General features: G+C 38.2%; 1 long non-coding RNA gene across 1 annotated transcript in view; it reads right to left on the bottom strand.

Moving 5' to 3' along the window:
• LOC137045626 (uncharacterized) overlaps nt 1-17,806 on the bottom strand; it is a 90,983-nt gene extending 73,177 nt beyond the window's left edge. Inside the window, exon 1 of the long non-coding RNA XR_010898817.1 lies at nt 17,676-17,806. This is a non-coding gene — a long non-coding RNA (uncharacterized lncRNA). The remainder of the gene's footprint in view (nt 1-17,675) is intronic.
• Between the last annotated feature and the right edge of the window lie 2,119 nt (nt 17,807-19,925).

Raw genomic sequence — 19,925 nt, 5'->3', positions numbered from 1 at the left:
AACGATTTTTTTATGTTACACAGAAATAAATTCATTCAGGTTAGGATTGACATTAGGGTGAATAAAGGGTCACATTTTTAGGTTGAACTACCCCTTTAAAAACAATAATAGCTCTTTTTCAAGAGTTAACACCTAATTTATGTAAGCCACTGATATCGATATTTCATTAGATTAACATTTAGTTAAATTTCATTAGATCTATTAAAAAGTTAATAAAACATTTAAAGAGAAAAAAGCTTTGTCCTTCATGCTTTGGATCCAAGCTGTTTTGTTGAATTATAATGACATTTGAGTTTAACTCTAGGCCAGTTTCATTTAGACTAACTGTAAGTGTAAGATAGTAGTCACAGGTAAAACCATGCTCTTCGTTATCATGGGTATATGGTTTCTAAAATATATAAACTATTGAAATTGTAATTTAAAAAATATTTAAACATGTAGAAAATGCGAAAACAGCCAAATACAGAAAAATAATAGAATTTTTTTTAATAAATAGCTTCCAATACCCTTTATTTATTTACTGTTATGCCGCCTTCTCGTGCTATCAGATGTTTGATAATCCCCACTTCTGAAGTCATAATTACAAGCTCATTGCATTCAAATTTTGAAATGAGAGGGTGTTCATGTGTAATTTTTACCGAGGAAACTCGTATTTGCGATAATTCTGAGAGCACGTGAAGGCAGCATTAGTAGCTGCAAGGTAAACCATGGCTGTGCTAAAGTGAATCTAAAGTGAATAAAACAAAATCTTATTGGAAACTAATTTTTGGAGATATCCACTTTAAATTTGGAACACAACTAGTTTATATTTATGGCAGGTTAAGCTTCATTTTCAGGTCTATGCTCAAAAAGGGATTAACAGGTAATAAATGGGTCATAAGTCAGTACCATTAAATCCCCCCCCCCCCCCAATTTTTTTTTTTATCAAACTAAAGTACAGTACATTCATTTCACTATAAAAAAAAATGCAGTCATTTTTGACCGCCATGTATAAGGGTTTAACCGAGCCCTAATGGAAAGAATGAACATTTAAAAGACAGCTAGTATGACAATACTCAAATGGATTTTGTTTATTGTACATCTGAGTCAAATTTGTGGTATTTCCTCTGTAGCATAAATGGTGTACGACGACTTATCCTTTTGCTAATAGTAGTTTCCTTATTGCAAACACTACATCATTATCTAGAATGCCTTCGAAAAAGGGAAATGGCCTAATGGATCATGAAATTATTCTCAGAAAAGTAGAGGTGGCTAACAGCCTGTAATGCCGAGTTTAGGACAGAAATAGAGTGGCGGTATTAGTAGCGAACGGCCCATTACTGGTTCCGGAGCTTGTGGCACCATCCTGTCTGTAAGGAACGGGCTCAAGAGGCCACAGAGATACCATCACAGCAGGGCCAGTGAAACACTACCTCCCCCGGATAATCACCCCTGAATTCCAGTGCACGGGAGCCTGGGATTATGAAGGCGGAATGATATGGAGAGATATTCTACACACTGTAAAAAAACAGAGAGAGCTGAAGTAATGGGGCGTGAGGGGTAGTAAGTCATGTTTGGCTGCACATGACTAGTAAGTTTATCACTGTGCTTACGCATATGGCGACTAAAAATCTGATTTGATTTTGCAGGACACATGATGTCCGAAGTCAAGTGGAAACACATGCATCAGAACACAGTTTAGTCATAGATGCCTTATTAGCGGCAGTCTCTAGAGCTCAACGGTCACGTTACGGAAGTAAAAACTCCATTCGTTTTCTCTATAGAGAAACTGATTTTGAACTATAACTATAGCATTTGCATTATTTCAACTTACTTTTACAACAGAATTTTTGGAGAAAAACTACATTACCCATGATGCAGTACAGAAAATTCCACCAATCAGAGTCAAAACAAGCAACACAAAGATCTTGTTAGCTCCACCCACTCCCATGAAGCTCTGCATAACCGAGTTGATCTCTGCACTCTCAAAATATGTGAATGTTTATGAATGCATATTTTGCAATAAACTTAAAATATGTAATAAATATATAAATCAAATGTGCCTTGCCGAATTGCCTTGTTTTAGAATGTTTCCTGGGGTACATTTATAATGTTAGTATGATTTATATATCAAAAAATGTCATAATTTAGAAATAAAAGGCATTTATTATACTCTAATTTTAGCCTCTGTTTGTGGTGATTCAACATATTATTGCTATAAATATTAAAAAGTAAAATCGGAAAAAGTAACCAGCCATATCACCCTGTAGCCCAAGACTGGTTTCCCACTGAAGCTAAAGCAGGCTGAGCCTGGTCAGTACCTGGATGGGAGACCAACTGGGAAAACCAGGAGCTGCTGGTAGAGGTGTTAGTGAGGCCAGCAGGGGGCGCTCACCCTGTGGTCTGTGTGGGTCCTAACGCCCCAGTATAGTGATGGGGACACTATACTGACAAAGAGCACCGTCCTTCGGATGAGACGTTAAACCGAGGTCCTGACTCTCTGTGGCCGTTAAAAATCCCAGGATGTCTTTCGGAAAAAGAGTAGGGGTGTAACCTCGGCATCCTGGCCAAATTTGCCCATTGGCCTCTGTCCATCATGGCCTCCTAATAATCCCCATATCCTGATTGGCTTCATCACTAGGTCTCCTCTCCACTAATCAGCTGGTGTTCGGTGAGCGTTCTGGCGCAATATGGCTGCCGTCGCATCATCCAGGTGGATGCTGCACATTGGTGGTGGCTGAGGAGATTCCCCCCTTCAGTGTAAAGCGCTTTGAGTGCCTTGAAAAGTGCTATATAAATCAAACACATCATTATTATTATAAAAAGTAAACATCTACATTTTGCAGGTTGATATAAAACATAATTCTGCTGAATGCATAAAATGACTCGATTTGGAGTGGCCGTTTAAACGGTTCCAGGTATTTAAAAAGGGCTTTAAATGACACCACAGTGAAACAAGGCGAGTCTGTGGTCAAACCAACGGCACTGTTACCAACTCTGAACTTTATGAACTCAACGGAAACTATTCAACAGGCAACGAGTGCAATGGCCAAATTAACACCACTGTGTACAAACACGAAGACAAGAGAGCATAATTAACCGCAAAAATCACATTGTGAAAGTCGCATTTATAACATGCGTGCTTATTTATAGTTTATATTAGAAATGAATGCAAGTTCCAAACTAGTGATTGAAAGCGTGTGTGTAATGTGATTGTATTGAGTCCAGAGATCTGTGTTTGCGTTCATTAGTGTGAATGTGTGTGTGTGTTTTATTTCTCTGTTTGTGTTGGCCATTTGGAGGCAGAGAAAAATAACAGCTCTCTTAAAGCAAACACATATTTCACACTTCCTACCACGGAGAGGGAGGGAGACCAAACATCCTTTGCCATAAATTGCATACACACATACACACTCCTAATTTACTTTAATATAGATTGTTTTACTGATGTTTGTACCTACACTTTTCTTTATACGAGAAATTAAAACCAAATCAAAGAAACATCTGTACTTCTAAATGGAGGGTTGTCTGGAGTCAGTACATTTTAAAGAAATTATTCATTTAGCAAGGATTCATTAACTTGATCCAAAAGGACAGTTAGGACATTTATAAAGTCACAAAACAATATTGCACATAATTGCTGTTCTTTTGAACTTTCTATTAAAGAATCCTGAAAAAATGTATTGCCGTTTCCACAAAAATATGAAGCAGCACATCTGATTTCAGCACTGATATTAATCATAAATGTTTCTTGAGCACTAAATCCTCATATCAGAATGGTTTCTGAAGGATCATGTGACACTGAAGACTGGAGTAATGATGCTGAAAATTCAGCTTTGATCACAGGAATACATTATATTTGAGAATATATTAGAATAGAAAACAGTTATTTGAAAGTAATAATGTTTCTCAATATTACTGTCTTTACAGTATTTGGCCCCACTTTATATTAGGTGGCCTTAAGTACTATGTATACTTACCTCAAAAAATAAGAACAATGTACTTACTGTATTTAAATTGTGTTGCAAAACACCTTTGCTGATATTGAGGAAGGATACGGGTAGGGTTAGGGACAGGAGTGGTGATATGGGTCAGTTTAAGGGTAGGGTTAGGTGTAATGGAAGTGCCAACTGTGTAATTACAAATGTAACTACAGAAATTAATTACAGACGTAATTACATGCAGGTATTTAAAAAAACGTACAATGTAAAAACATGTATGTACAACCCAAATCAGAAAAAGTTGGGACAGTATGGAATGTGCAAATAAAATAAAAAAGAAGTGATTTTAAAATTACTTTGACTTGTATTTCATTGCAGACAATATGAACACAAAATATTTCATGTTTTGTCTGGTCAACTTCATGTCATTTGTAAATATGCATCCTTTCCTGTCATTCCCACCTGCAACACATTTCAAAAAAAGTTGGGACAGTAAAGCATTTACCACTTTGTAATGTTGCCATTCCTTTTCACAACACTTAAAAGACGTTTAGGGACTGAAGACACCGCATGAAATATGCATGGACGTCCCTGGAAAAGATATCTTCTTGAAGGCAGCATATTATGCTCCAAAATCTCTATGTACTTTCAGCATTAATGGTGCCTTCACAGAAGTGCAAGTTGCCTTTGCCAAGGGCACTGACACAACCCCATACCATGACAGACCCTTGCTTTTGGACTTGTTGCTGGTAACAGTCTGGATGATCCTTTTCTTCTTTGGTCCGGAGCACACGGCGTCCATTCCTCCCAAAAAATACTGATTCATCTTACCACAGTACACATTTCCACTGTGTGATGGTCCATCCCAGATGCCTCGGAGCCCAGAGAAGTCGATGGCGCTTCTGGTCACTGTTAACATAAGGCTTCCTTTTGGCACAGTACAGTTTTAACTGGCATTTGTGGATGTAACTACGTATTGTGGTACTTGACAAAGGTTTGCCAAAGTAGCCCATGTGGTGACATCGCTTCTAGATGAATGACGATTCTTGATGCAGTGCCGCCTGAGGGATCGGAGATCACGGTTGTTCAGCTTAGGCTTGTGGCCTTGTCCTTTACGCACTGAAATTCCTCCAGATTCCTTGAATCTTGTAATTATGTTATGCACTGTTGAATGTGAAATATCCAAATCTCTTCCTAGCTTTCTTTGAGGAACATTGTTTTTAAACATTTCAATAATTTTCTCACGTATTTGTTGGCAAACTGGCGATCCTCGGCCCATCTTTGCTCCTAAAGGATTAGATCTTTCTTGGATGCTGCTTTTGTACCAAATCATAATTTCAATCACCTGTTGACATCACCTGTTTCAAATCACATCATTATTTAGCCCTTTTACCTCATTACTAGCCCTAAATTGCTCCTGTCCCAACTTTTTTTGAAATGTGTTGCAGGTCTGAATGACAGGAAAGGATGCATATTTACAAATGACATGAAGTTGACCAGACAAAACATGAAATATTTTGTGTTCATATTGTCTGCAATGAAATACAAGTCAAAGTAAATTTAGAAATATCTACTTTCTTTTTTATTTGCGTTTTCCAAACTGTCCCATTTTTTTCTGATTTGGGGTTGTACACAATAAGTGCATTGTATCAAATTATTAAATAAAATGTTAGTACATAAGGCCACCTAATATAAAATGGGGTCACAGTATTTTTGATTACATAAATGCAGCCTTCTTTCAAAATCATAAAAAAAATCTCACTGACCTCAAACTTCAGTAGTATACATCAAGAATCTAAATATGAATGCATGTGTACAACATTCAAAATGTTCATGTCCGATTTATATATTTTATGTAAAAAAGCCAATGCATTTATTAATACACACGTACACTTCCACACCTCTCAACACGTGGCATCTAGAAGTACTGTATATCAGTGCCAGCTGTAATTACAGTAATCTGCAAAATCCCCACTTCCAGGTCCAGATTTGGTTTCAGAAAATCTATCAATACACAGCGTGCTAACCCTCTTAGCAAAGCCACCCAGATAATAACATCTATCAAACATCATTCACCCCTTACAATTTCATATTTACCCAGTCTATGATTTATGGTAGTCATTATAGGGATTAAATATGTGCTACATGTGTTCACATGACGCCTGTCCCACACTTCACAAAGGTCCTTCTGTCTCACTGTCTGACTGACTGACGCTATGTATGTGTGTGTGTGTGTGTGTGTGTGTGTGTGTGTTTAGATGGCCCAATGAGTTTTCTGAACAGCACACGCTCCTGCTCTAAATGGTTCAATTACTACAAAAAGCGGAGGCCAACAGTAAAGCGCTATGTCTGTGCCCATTGTGGTTGTCGTTCATTTATGAGCGTGTTTATTTGTATGTGCACACTCATGCGTGATCAGTCACAGTCTGTGTGGTCTTTGAGGTCGTGATTTGGCCCTCGTTGGCCCAAAATGGAAGGACACACTTTAACAGCATTACAGCGGGCAGGTCTCAAGGGTCTGTGCGGTTCATGCCCAGTTTCATGCCAACCCACATGACCCACACCACAGATGCACAGTGCCAGCATTCACCCAGACCACAGCCCTCAAAAATGACTTCTCCTTATGGACATCTACTCTCTATTTGAATTCACACCATTTAGTTCTCAGACTAGTGTTAGTGTATTGTTACCACACCAAAAAAGCAATAGTATGGTAAAAGTGATGGTATCAGATATGTATATGCGATATATATCCTCGATCCGCACTTCTGCCGAGCCCGCGCTGGAGTAAGACCGTGAGAGTTTAGGGTGCCATTTGGGACAGGGCCTTGTTTGAATTCTCCGCTTTTAGGCCCTTTCCCAAATGGCACCCTAAACCCTCACGGTCTTCCACTGAGTCCGCACTTTCACAATGTAATGGCACTTTGACTGCCGGGAGGAAGTCCGCTGCGTAACCGGCACCAGCGCAGGCTCGGCAGAAGTGCGCATCGAGGGCGCATATCGACCTCAAAGGGAGGCGCTCGTGAGCACCCTTCTGAGACCTAGAATGACAAATGGGACACCAGGCGGTCTCATGGACTTAACGGACACACACGCAACAGCAATTGTGAGTCCACAAGACCGAAAGAGCACATGAAGAGTGCCATTTGGGACAGGGCCTTATGATATCTCAGCTGTGCCCTCACTATAGTGCAACAGTGAAAAGGGACCCCTCTCGAACAATCGTGCTACGCTGCGTTCCAAAAGTTGTTTAAGCGACGTACACCGGTAGTGCGGTATAATAAAAATTAATATCATAACAATAAACACTGATATTCGGTATGAACCGGTATCCCGTTGATAAGGCTGACGTCGCGCAGCAGCACTTCCGGGTCCAACCGCTTTCTCTTATGCCACAAGAAAAACTACAAGCGATGCTAATATACACACACAATGTGGTGTAATACTACAAAAAAAGTTATAATCATAACCTTTTCTCAATACCAAAATTCCAGATGGCCAGACAGTGATTCATCTTTTATAAATCGTTAAAATATTAATGTCTGTAACGCTGTGACCATAGAGAATGTTGTGTAGACTGTAAGTATTTAAAATGTTTAACTTTTTTAAATGTTGAATATGAAAAAATAGCGCTCATAAACGGGCGTCAATGGCATTCTCAAGTGAAACGAGTTGAGGCTTGGACCCAGAAACGGCGTTCCTTACGTCACGATGACTTAACAAGCGGATACCGCCCGGCACTACTGTGCATGATTCAAAAATGTTTGCGTTCATATTCTATAGCCAAAAACGTAACTAGTGTCCTTTTCATCCGACTTTTTCATCCACCTGACATAGAAATACTTTTCACAATCCAGTCTAAGCCCATTCGATTAAATCAAGTCTCGTCCGATACATTGTCTCATTTAATATCCAGTTTCACTCTGAAATGTGCCACATTACAGAACGGGTTGTGTTGCTCTTTCTTGTTGGATAATTATCATGGCACTTAACTAAAGCAATACTCGTGTTTAGTGAGATGACCGGAGGTGCTGATACATGGAGAGTGGAGAGTCATTGTGAAACACATGTCCAGTCTTTTGGGTCTCTGGCGCCTGTTCATCCACAGGACGTCCCCTGCCCTGCCACTGTGATAAAGAGCCTTTCCTCTGACCTGTGCACTGACATGCTCTCTTCCCAACACGCCGCTTAGCCGCTTAAATTTACGACACCCTTCAAACCGAGAGACCAACACAATCTCAGCACTCAGCGGGTGGAGAGCATGAATGCGAGTTCATTCATAAAAACTTCCTGACACAAAACACTCTTACTTACCCAAAGGTACACAACCTCTCCTCTACACTAAATCCATCACACCGATATCTTTACTACAAATCTGTTTACATACTCAACATATTATTTATACATACAATTGAAGATGTCAAGTGTGTTTAGTGGCTTATATAACAACAGCTTCCAACACAGATCATCCAATTCGATTCTAGAACCATTCATCTAAACATTATGGAACAGTCTATTGTTGAAGTCCCTTTAATATAAGACAACCCAGATAGCAGACAAACAGTGAATCAGCATTGAATCAATGTTAATGCATCAACTAAAATATCATTGAATCAATGTTGAGATGTCAATGTTGAGAATGTTGATTTTTCATCAGGTTTGCACCCTGAAATAATGTTATTTCAACGATGAAAAATAGATCAAGATGGGCTTAAAATCAATAGTTTTCCAACTAAAATTAAACCACTTATTTAAGTGAATCAATGTTGAATCAATGTTAATGCATCAATCAAAATATCATTGAATCAATATTGAAATATAACATTGATTTTTCATCAGGTTTGCACCGTGAAATAATGTTATTTCAACAATGAAAAATAGATCAACCTTGCTTTATGTACAGCAGGATTCTATGCCAGTTAATTTGTCTCTTTATTTTATTAATTTTAATCAGAGACCATGTGTGGCTGCAGTCGATATGATTTTGCATCATAAAGTCACTCAAAGTAAACAACATCCTTCAGTTTAGATGCAAATGTATTTATTTATGCCCCCACAGTTACAACAGGAAATCTCACATTGACTTAAAACAAATAAAACTTGACAATAAATACAGAAATGACACAGTACTACTGAAAGAAAGAAGGTAGAAGAAAGAATAGAACACTCCAAACTCAGGGGGTTCCACCATGAGCAATGTCCCCAAGCCTTTCAGGTTGTAATGGAGCCAGTTTTGCACCGTCCCAGCAAAGATAAACTCTGATGCCTCCTTTTTATCAGCATTCACAGCATCTAAAACAACAAGAAGTTAGTAAATATTTGGAAATGTGATTAATTATACATTACAAATATAGCCTACTACAAAATGAAGTGAAACTTGAAATTTTATCAAAATCTTGATATCCCAGTTAAAACGGTAACATTAAATTCAGGACTATTTAATGCATTTTAGTAAAGACTTTAAAGGACCTACAGACACACAATGAATGAAAATGCAAAGTGACTGTATCCGGTGTTTTATCTAATAATATTATTGTATTTAATAGTAAATAAATAAAGTGTGAAAATGAAACAAGTCAATGAATGACCAAATAGCGGAGCTGTATAGGCTACATGGTGGTTTGGAAGAGATTTTTTTTCCATTTACAACACGAACTGGAGGCACAACTGTTTACTAAATTTCTGTTGTTTGATATAGCTGCCTACAGAACTTAAAGATCTCACTCTTTTCTTTTTTCTTGCTGCATTAAAGATTAAACTGTAATGATGTAATTGTGATCTGCTCTCGTGATGATATCGTACAGCTGAAGCTGAACTGATTGTATTTCCCCTCACCGCGCTAACAGGTCAATCAGTTCTAGTTCTGCTTCAGCTGTGAGAAACTCTCACGAGTGGCGAACACAATTACTGACAAGCCAGAAATTCATCTAACCTTCCGATCGCCTCTCGTTTATACACTGGACGAATATAGGATGATTCAAAATGATTCATCTGTGTGTGCAACGAGTAAGATACGTTTGTGAATCCGCGCCGCGCATTCATTGACTTGTGAGTCGATCCTATATGGCCTCAAAATCCAAATGAATCAAATAGGATCTACTCACAAGTCAATGACTGCATGAGTTGCACGAGTCAGAATTCGGACGCAATTCACAGTGTATATGCCAATCTTAAGAAAGAAAAAAATGAATACAAATATGATATGGTTTGGTGAAAAACAAACTGAAACTCAATGTATTAAGATTATCCTGGCCGTTGGTTGTGTAACTTATGAGGGCGCTCATGTGACTATTATTAACATTGCAGTTCACTCTAACTCGCTGAGGAGAAGCACAAAAGTGTTGAAACATAAAGATGAATAAAAACACTAAATTAAAATTGAGATGAATTTTATAATTATCTTTTTGTAGGCCACTTACCTCTAAAAAAACATGGTCATTGTCCTGTGTTCCTTTTTCGCGATTGAAGTATGTTCAGCTGCGCTTGCTTTGGTTGATTGGTGGATGTCTTGAAGGTGCATTACCGCCACCTGCTGGATTGGATTGTGGCGCATTCGATAGGGACACATATTCTAAATTCTTTATTAACTCTGTATTCTTTAGATAAATAATGAAATACATGTACATTCTACATGATTTAAATAATAATAATAGGCTACATTTTTATTTATTTAAAACTGATAGACTAAATTTATGGTAGAAGTTCTTTGTTTTTTTATTTATTTATTTTTTACATTTTTTATTATAATAACATGAAACACAGAATGACAACATTACATGCCAGTAAGCAGGAAAATAATATACCTTTTAAAAATATTCATAGTTTTTACAGCTTTCTTATTGGAAGAGTCAGAAATCAAACACGCATACAATTTTAACTCTTCCAGAAAAATTTAAAGAAAGGCTTACAATTACAAAATTTACATTTATGTATTCTTTGTGAATCCACATACTCGTTGGTGTACTCATCGTATCCTTTGAGGATAATAAATGTGCTAACATTCACACAAATGTAGCCAATTGATTTGGACTTGCCTTAACATGTTGAATAATGGGACAGATAGATTGACCGTAAGCCTCACTGGTGGAGAATTAAGATGACCAAACATCAGCATTGATTCAATGTTTGTCTTTTCAACACTGAAAAGCATGGAATTATCAACATTGATCCAATATTATTTAGCAGTGAATTTTCAACATTGGCCCAGTATGGTGTTAGCATTGAATTTTCAACATTGATCCAATATTACTTAGCATTGAAGTTTCAACCTCAACCAAAATGATGATTCTGATGGAATTTCAACATTGAATCAATGTCACCATGCTATCTGGGAAGTCATTTAACCCGGCCGCCATCATTGAAATGCCTCTGGCTAAGTTAACAATTAAATTACACATTTGAAATCACCAATGAAATGACAACTGTCTCACAAATTTGGTTTCTAAAAGCTGAAATCGTGACCAAAAAAAAACATTTTTCAGCCTGGACAAAGCTAATGCGCATGTGCAGTCCTAAACATGTGGCTCAGAACACTGCCTGTTTCTATAGCAACCGGAGCTTCTAATGGCAGCTGCAGTCATAGATATGTATACGTAGATACCTCATTCGAACGCTCCAGGCACGTTGAGGAGCCGCCATTTTAGAACGGTCAACACACGTCAACACTTCAGATGCTGTCAATCATCACTCGCTTAAAAAAAAAAAAAAAAAGAACACTGCGCCTGCGCAGCCTCTGTGAAACTTTTCAAAGCCCGGCGCAATTTAACTTCCCGAAGAAACCTTTCTCAGGTGAGACGTTTGTGTTAGTTTAACAATTATAATGGTTGGATCTACACAATAACACGTAACATTTGTTAGTAACAGGCTTCTTGGTTCTTGAATTTCAATTCCCAGTATTTAAGAACTGTATGTGAAAAGAAACATTGACCCTTTGAAAGTGTTTAAATCAAACTAAATGTAAGAGTATTTAAAGAAGAGAAACCGACATATTTCTGCTGTTCTATAGGCTAAGCATCCCCTTCTGTCAGCGAGTCTGTTTGCCGCGATGCTCGCGCTGAGTTAAAGCCACGGTGTATAGTTCTTGATCAACTTGACCTTATTAACATGAAAGATAACCGACTTCACCATAAAATCATGTAGTGCAGTGTTCCGTGTGTTTCACAATCACCTCATAACATCCAGTGCTGTGAAATAAATAATAAAATACACGAAAACACATCACTGCCACTACCAGAAGATTTTGCCCAAATCTTCTTTGACCGTTCTAAAATGGCGGACCACTAACGTATAGCGGCCCATAGAAACAGTCGCTAATGAGGTATCTACGCATACATCTGTGGCTGCAGTGATACGATGACTATACTAGTCGACCATTGGCTCTTTCATTTAGAAGACGGGGCTTATTTGCCATATTGGGCGTTGCACTTTCTCCTAATCATAAGTAACCGGAGTGCTCTGTCTTCCTATATAAAGGCTATAGTTCTAAGAGATAGGAATACACATCAAAATATGTATATACAAAATATTCAAGCCAATATTAAATAAATTACACACAAATCACATAGACTATTTACATAGTATTTTTTATATACAGTCACTGTAAGTTTTCAATAGCAATGTTTTATATTATGGACATTTTAGGATATCAAGTTAAAAACGTTGGATGAAAATGGCAAGATGTGCAGACATTTTAAAAACATGCATAAAAAAAGTATGCACTCAGTGAGGCAGATACATTTTTATTTGATAAGATGACATGCACATAAACTAAGAGGAAAACATTTACCGAATAAATCCCTTGATGCACAACAAAAAAACTTTAAAAAAAAAAAAAAGACTTTGCCTCAACTGAGGATGTGATTGGACTAACCGGCGGACCAATCATCTTGCAGCATCTCAAATGTTGGTTTGTTCGTTCAGAAATGCCCAAGCTAAAGTCTGTCATCAGAATGATTTGGTTTAATTGCCTCCAGAAGCGTCGTCTCACACGACTGTGTTTGACAAACACCAGCATCCGAACACAAGACAACATGACAGGGTTTAGAGTTGATCTGTGTTCTCTGAGATGCACGTCATTTATGATGGAAGGGGAAGAAGAGCCACAGTTTCTTCCTCGATTGCGGCAACTTCCATTTTTATTACAGATATTGTGCATCATTTTACGAGGAAGTGACAATTTTGTTCTCTTAAACACATGGGATGGAAATGCTGCTTTATTCACAAATGTTTTATGCTAATCTGGAAATCTAGATGCACCCTAGCGGAAGCAAATCTAATCTGCCGCGAGTGTCGTCTAGCAACTCTCAATACACTTCTGAGCTGTAATCGCCAAACTCTGGTCGGGCCAATCACATCGTGTATAGAGTCGGTGGGCGGGGCTTAACAAAATGACGGCCGAGTTGCGCTTGCGTGCTTCTAGTAAACACAGAAACTGGCGAACGGCAGTCTTTCGAATCAGCTTTGACCGCGACTCTGGAAGACTTGGAGTTAAGCTTTTCTCTGAGAAAAGATCAAAGAATGGCACTGAAGTCATTCTTAAGAAGGGAAGATGTGTTCTGAGTTTTGTCGACCGGATACGCCATAAGTTTAATCTTTCAACTAGCTCTGGTTGGTTGTAGCGCTATCCAATTGCGTGCACGCCATGCAGAGGGAGTGTGAAAGACAACCGTTTATCCCGCCCCTCGGATTGAGCTGTCAATGGTGAGTTTCCAGACCAAACATCTTGATGTGGGTCTGGCTTGTCAGGCTAGTTTTATGCCATATTCCAAGTTAAATTCACAACTTTGGATAAAAACAGCTAATGAATAGGATAAAAAAACATCATGAGGGTGAGTAAATGAAGATTAAATCATTTTAAATTTAAAGAAATAACATTTTTCTTTCATGTGGCTCAAACATCTCTGTTCTCCAACAGCAGATCAACTCTAATAAGAGCCATGTGGAACAAACTAAGGCAAATGCCCAGTCGAGAGATTGACGCTCTCTGTAGTGCTGGCCTGCATTTTGCTGCTTATCTTTAGACAGGAAACGCTGTAGTCAGAGGACTGACATCACTCAGGCTGGAGTGTGTGCATATAACACTAACACCAGCACACACACACACACACACTAACCACAGTTATCACTAACCAGAAGCCTCCTGTCTGGAGTCTCTCTGGCCCAGCAGGGTCGAGCTTTACAGGATTTACTCAACAGATATTAAATCATGGGGAATTATTCCAAGCCCAGTTGTAAATCTGATCAAATGTTCAGCACAATAAAAGAAAATAAATCCATGACTTCTATTTAACCCACTTCTCGCTGAGGTCAGCCATGACTTGTGCATGTATTATCACTTTAAAAATGATCTTATTCCATCAACAGCTATACTTATTACTTAATGAACTGCTATTCTGAAGAAATCATTCAGTACTGGTTCGTCTGGACCAGGGAATCTCAACTCGTGTCATTTCTGACAGCAGACAAAATAAAACAATGCCAGAACTCTATACAAGTAATTCATCTATATCAATATTCTCTAGTTATGTCTCTAAACTGTATTCAACACAACTTGATTATTTACACAATGGCAAGAAAATAACTAAATGTTTTTTTTTTAAGTTATTCTTTGCTCGTTTTATCAATGTAAAGGTTTTGAGTGCAAAAAAACAACTAACACCACAATACATCAAAGCCATTCATCTAATCTATTTCTTATACTTGCTGATCTTCTTGCTGTTGAAGTCCCTCCAATATGATGTCACTTCCTGTATGATTATGTCATCAAGGAAAATGTTTTTGTTATTTAAAGGGATTTGACAAAAAACTAACACGTTGAAAGGGATGAACAATTAAGACAATGTTCTTTAGAATTTTTTTTTTTTTTTTTTTTTTATTATTTGAGAAAGCAAAACATTAAGAAACATCTGGAATATGTATTAGGTGTTCCATCAGTTTTTAATTTCTCTATTCAAATTTGTACTGGAGTACTCTTGAAATTGTATGTTTAAAGTCACTTCTATTTTTCCAATTATTAGTGGTTTGGAAAAGTAAATTATATCATTTCAATATTGTAAGATTAATATTTTATACTGTATATTAAGAGGACTTATTATATTTAAAATCAGTAGAATGAGAAATTGAGACTTTTATGGTGTTCTATTGATTAATTGATCATATTCTCTTTTTTGTATTTTCTAATTATCTTGACCTTCCTTTATTTATTTATTTAGTTTTGCTTAAAGGTCCCCTTGGCATGAAATTTTCATTTTTATGAGGTTCCTCAACATTAATATGAGTTCCCCTAGCCTGAATATTGTCCCCAAGTGGCTAGAATTTTTGATCGGTGTTAACTGAGTTATGGCTGTCTTTCTCTGCCTTTGAGAAAATGAGAGCCCAGACGAGCTGATCTTGAATTCTCCTGTTATGACGTCCTCAGGAACGGTTTCCTCCTCTTCCTCTGCTTCGCCCGCCCAGAGAATTAGTAGAGAATGGAGTCAGTTTATCAGTCGCGATGTTAGCAGCACAGGCTTTACCATATGGATTCAACAGCACCGCCACAAACAGTGAGTAACAGTGTTCATTAATGCCTGATCTGGGATCAGTGAGTTCTGATGTGTAGATAATCATTCAAGTTCACAGACTTACTTTCTAAATCGTTTAATATTGTCAGTCCCGCTGCTGGCCAACCCATGCATCAGTGAATCAAGCCAGTGACTAAAACCATCAACTTCACGTCATTTCTGTTAGCAGCATGAAACAAATCTGTTATTTAAATGATTAAACTACAGAAAGCGATCAACGAACACTCTTTATAATGTTCAGATCTGTCCATCACACGTATATCTGCAGTGCACACTTGTCCAAACTGCCGTTATTATGAATGATGCTGTTAACAGAAGCTCTTACTGTATTCATGTCGATGTCATGTTTGTTGTTAGCTGTGGTGAAAGCATTTTGTGAGAGAAATAATGTCGCAAAGTTCACTCGTGTTTATTCAGAGCTCTCAGATACAAACAAAATAAACTCACGCTATCAACAACTCGGTACAATTCCTCAGCAATCTTTCCCCAGCTCTCACCCTGCGTCCCAATTCGCCTACTTATACTACGTCCTAAAAGTATGAACTCTTTTTGTGAAAAAAAGGTATATATACTTTTGAGTGTGTAGCAGAAAAGTATGCACGCTTCGGGACATACTACTTCGCCATCTTTAACAGACTCTGTCGCTTAGTTACGTGCATCCCATCACCGTTTATCACATCTCCACATTAATTTAATCTCCTAACATTTTGGAGAGAAATGTAGCCGCTCGTTGATCTGCCATGTGTGTGTCTTTAACGCAAAGACTCTCCGCGTGTTTGCAGTTTAAATATAATGATGCATTTAAAAGTTAATGGCCAAACGTGTCATTACAAAAGTTCACAATGCTACTGCAGGTGAAATATAATGTGGACAACATTGAATAAATAAATTTTTTTAGGTTAAATATTGATAGTTGGTCACTCAAACCCCTTTATCTAAACTTCTCTACTTAACGTTGAACTCGAACATCCGTCATGTTTGTAGTTTTTTTAACGCTTTTTATCCGCGTTTGTAGTTCTAATCAAATCCTCGTCCAACTCGCAATGGGTTGTGGGCAATCAGCCATTAGCGTGCCTATCGATCCATACTTCGAATTCTGACCGGAAATAGTAAACCATCCGGGAATCTTTGGAATACTCTTTTCAACATACTACGATTTGGGACATACCAATTCAATTTTCGAATACTATTTAGGATGGATAGTATGCGAATTGGGACACAGGGTCAGTCTCTGGACTAGCAGTGCTGCAGCTGCTGCTCGCGCTAGATTAAACCACGCCCCCTCCGCACGTAATCTCATTTCAAATGCAAAGATGTCAGCCAATCACAACAGTGGGTGTTTTCATTGACGTCTCACAGCAGACACGCCTCTTGAAACAGAGCATTCCAGCCAGAGGGCTAATATCAGTATAGAAAAAATGCCTTTAATTTCTAAATTATGACATTTTTTACATGTAAAAACCATACTAACAATATAAGTACGCCCCAGGAAACATTATAAAACAATACAAAATCCATGCCATGGGACCTTTAAGTGTTTTTTTCTTTAATTGCTAATGTGACCTCTTACACCACAGACTGAACTAAATGAAGCATTTCTTGGTCATTGGTTGAACTAAATTGGTATAATCTAACTATCTAAATTGATCAGCTGATTGGTTGAATAGGGACATTACATCCCTTTCTATCATAGTTATCTGGCGTTATTAAGATTAATTTGTTCTGACACAGTTTAATTCTTGTTCTTTGTCATATTTTATTACCATTTTCTAAATTATAGCAAATAAACTGTGATACTGTGAGAAATGTTGAAGGTGTCTGCATTTGGTCTCTGCAACAACCATAATATATACAGTCAAACCAAGTATTTTATTATCTCACGAACCCCTGCAGTTCCATTAAGAACCTCTAGGTTCACACCTAGTTCAGACCCTTGACCTAGAACTTTGAAAGGAAAGTAGAGCTATAATAGAGAGAGAGAGAGAGAGAGAGAGAGAGAGAGAGAGAGAGAGAGAGAGAGAGAGAGAGAGAGAGAGAGAGAGAGAGAGAGAGAGAGAGAGAGAGAGAGAGAGAGAGAGAGAGAGAGAGAGAGAGAGAGAGAGAGAGAGCCAGCTGCCACATGTCTGCTATTAGCTAAGTGCTGGTGTTTATGGTCTGCACTGTGTTGCTCTTAAGTGGAGATTATGTCACTAACCAGCTCGAGATGGGGAAGCACTTCACACCGGGATAAACAGCAACCAGGCAATGAAAGGCCGTCCACTGCTGTGACCCTCAGCCGCGAGAGGAGCATGCACAAACCGGACCTTTCCCATATGGAAACGACGGACTCCTGAAGTTATAAAGTTAGTGTTATTAGTGAAAGAGACAGCTTTATTATATTGCTGAATTAAGAAAAGGACCAGGTGGTGTCAAATTGACTAATCATTGCATGATTAATGGCATCTAACATAAAGTTTGTGTTTATATAACATGTGTAAATACATGGTATATTATTATATTTATATATGCTGTTTATATTACATGTGCGTATACACATATATACGCATACATATTACTCCAGTCTTCAGTGTCACATGATCCTTCAGAAATCATTCCAGTATGATGATTTGACCCTCGAGAAACATGTCTGCAGCACAAATGGTTACACACTGATTTCTGTCTCTGCTTTGTTCCCTCTCTCTGCCTTGAGAAAGTTGCATCTTGGGTAATCACTCGACAGGCACAGCAAACAGCCCATTCCAGGCCGTTCTAAGAGGCTTTTTTTGTGTTTTTGCGTGACTGAGGTTCATATAAAAAGAGTTTGTCTCATAATTTGCTTGGTTTGGATGCCGTCCATCAGCGAGGGGTTTTTATTTGGTGCGACGGACTGAACCCTCACTCACAAACCCCATTCATTATGGTTCACATTTTTTCTCATCTCATACTAAACGTACCATGAATCATCTGTCGTCATAATCACAGAACACAGGCTATTGATCTATATAAACACAGACGCACACACACTTGCATCCTCAGGGGCTTGATTTCTATCACATTCACTAACTCAGACCACTGACAAAATGAACGCTGAAGCCGTAGACAATTGAAATTGCTCTGCGGAAAAGTCTAATTTCTCTTCGCGGCAGAATTCCATTTGCTAACCATTAAATATAAGCCAGATTGAGATCATCTTCCAAACCAACGTCGGCCTGTCCTCCACTGAGGTTCAAACCTCACAGTCATTGAGATTGAATGGATTTCGAGCTGCTGCGTTTCAGGCTCATCAAAGGAAACGGGAGGAAAAAGTGTCTTATGATTCTAAGTCAACACTTCTCACAAACCATTTTACTTCCATTACCTGACGCATTTCTGAATGAAACAGGATATTGTAAGTGGAACAATGAATTTAGTGCAAAAAGAGCATGTATTAAGAAAATAAATATGGTGGATTTTGATGTCTTGTTGACTTTAACAGTTGCAATCATCCAAGTGAAACAAGGAACGCTGATGTTGTTGACAGACACAGCAAATGTGTCATTAACATCATAAATCACTTTTGATGAGGTTCATTCGGCCAACACAAACTCCTCAATTCACGGGCCAAAGTCCACAAGTGCTACGGCAGGTCTCTGTGTTCTTAAAGTCGGCATGAAACGGAGGTTGAGATAGTCTTTTTGTCCCTATCGTGACGTATATCCAAGTGAAATGGCTTCTCGATAACAAGAAAAAAAGGACGGAGAATTGATTGGATGGTTGTGGTTTTCTATTGGTCAATCTCATGTGAGTGACAGGCCTGCGCTCACGGCAGTAAAAGCTATATATATATATAAATAAATAAAGTATATTTTTAAATTTTTGGTGACTTTAACCTTCATTTTAACCTTTTGTTACCCCAAAGTGTTCATGTTCAAAGGGACCTTCTTTACATATAAGTGCACTTAAAGGGTTACTTCAGCGATTAACATATGGCTTTGTATCAGTAGAAACCTTGGAGTATATTCAAATGATCGTGCTCCCCCTGAGACGAGAGATTTATGCATTTTATTTCTGGAAAAATTCCTCTCATGACGCAAATTGACGATATTTGCGTCACGAGAGGAATGTTTGCCCAGAGGCTAAAGACTACAGCCAGCAGAGGGAGCCATTTCCGCATGTTTTCAACTCGTGCATGGGGAATGGAGATCACACTTACAGCACAGCTCAGCTACAGGCATTAATTTAAACAGATGCTAAGCAATGTAAGTGTTTTAACTTCTCAAATTAATTTCTATGAAAGTTAAGCTTCCAAAGGCATGAACTGAAAACTAGTTGTGAATGTATGCCGCGAATGTGGTCGCGATTACCTCAGCTCTCATCACGAGAGCTCGTCAACTCATTTATGACATTAACCCTCTGGTGCTCCTCGTTTAGGGGTTACATTGGTTGTCTTCCCGGTCATAAGTGACCGGACACCTAAAAATTAAAC

This window comes from Pseudorasbora parva, chromosome 17, assembly GCF_024679245.1.
Source record: "Pseudorasbora parva isolate DD20220531a chromosome 17, ASM2467924v1, whole genome shotgun sequence".
Lineage (NCBI taxonomy): Eukaryota > Metazoa > Chordata > Actinopteri > Cypriniformes > Gobionidae > Pseudorasbora > Pseudorasbora parva.
The sequence above is the reverse complement of the archived record's forward strand: the minus strand, read 5'-3'. Positions and strand labels throughout refer to the sequence as shown.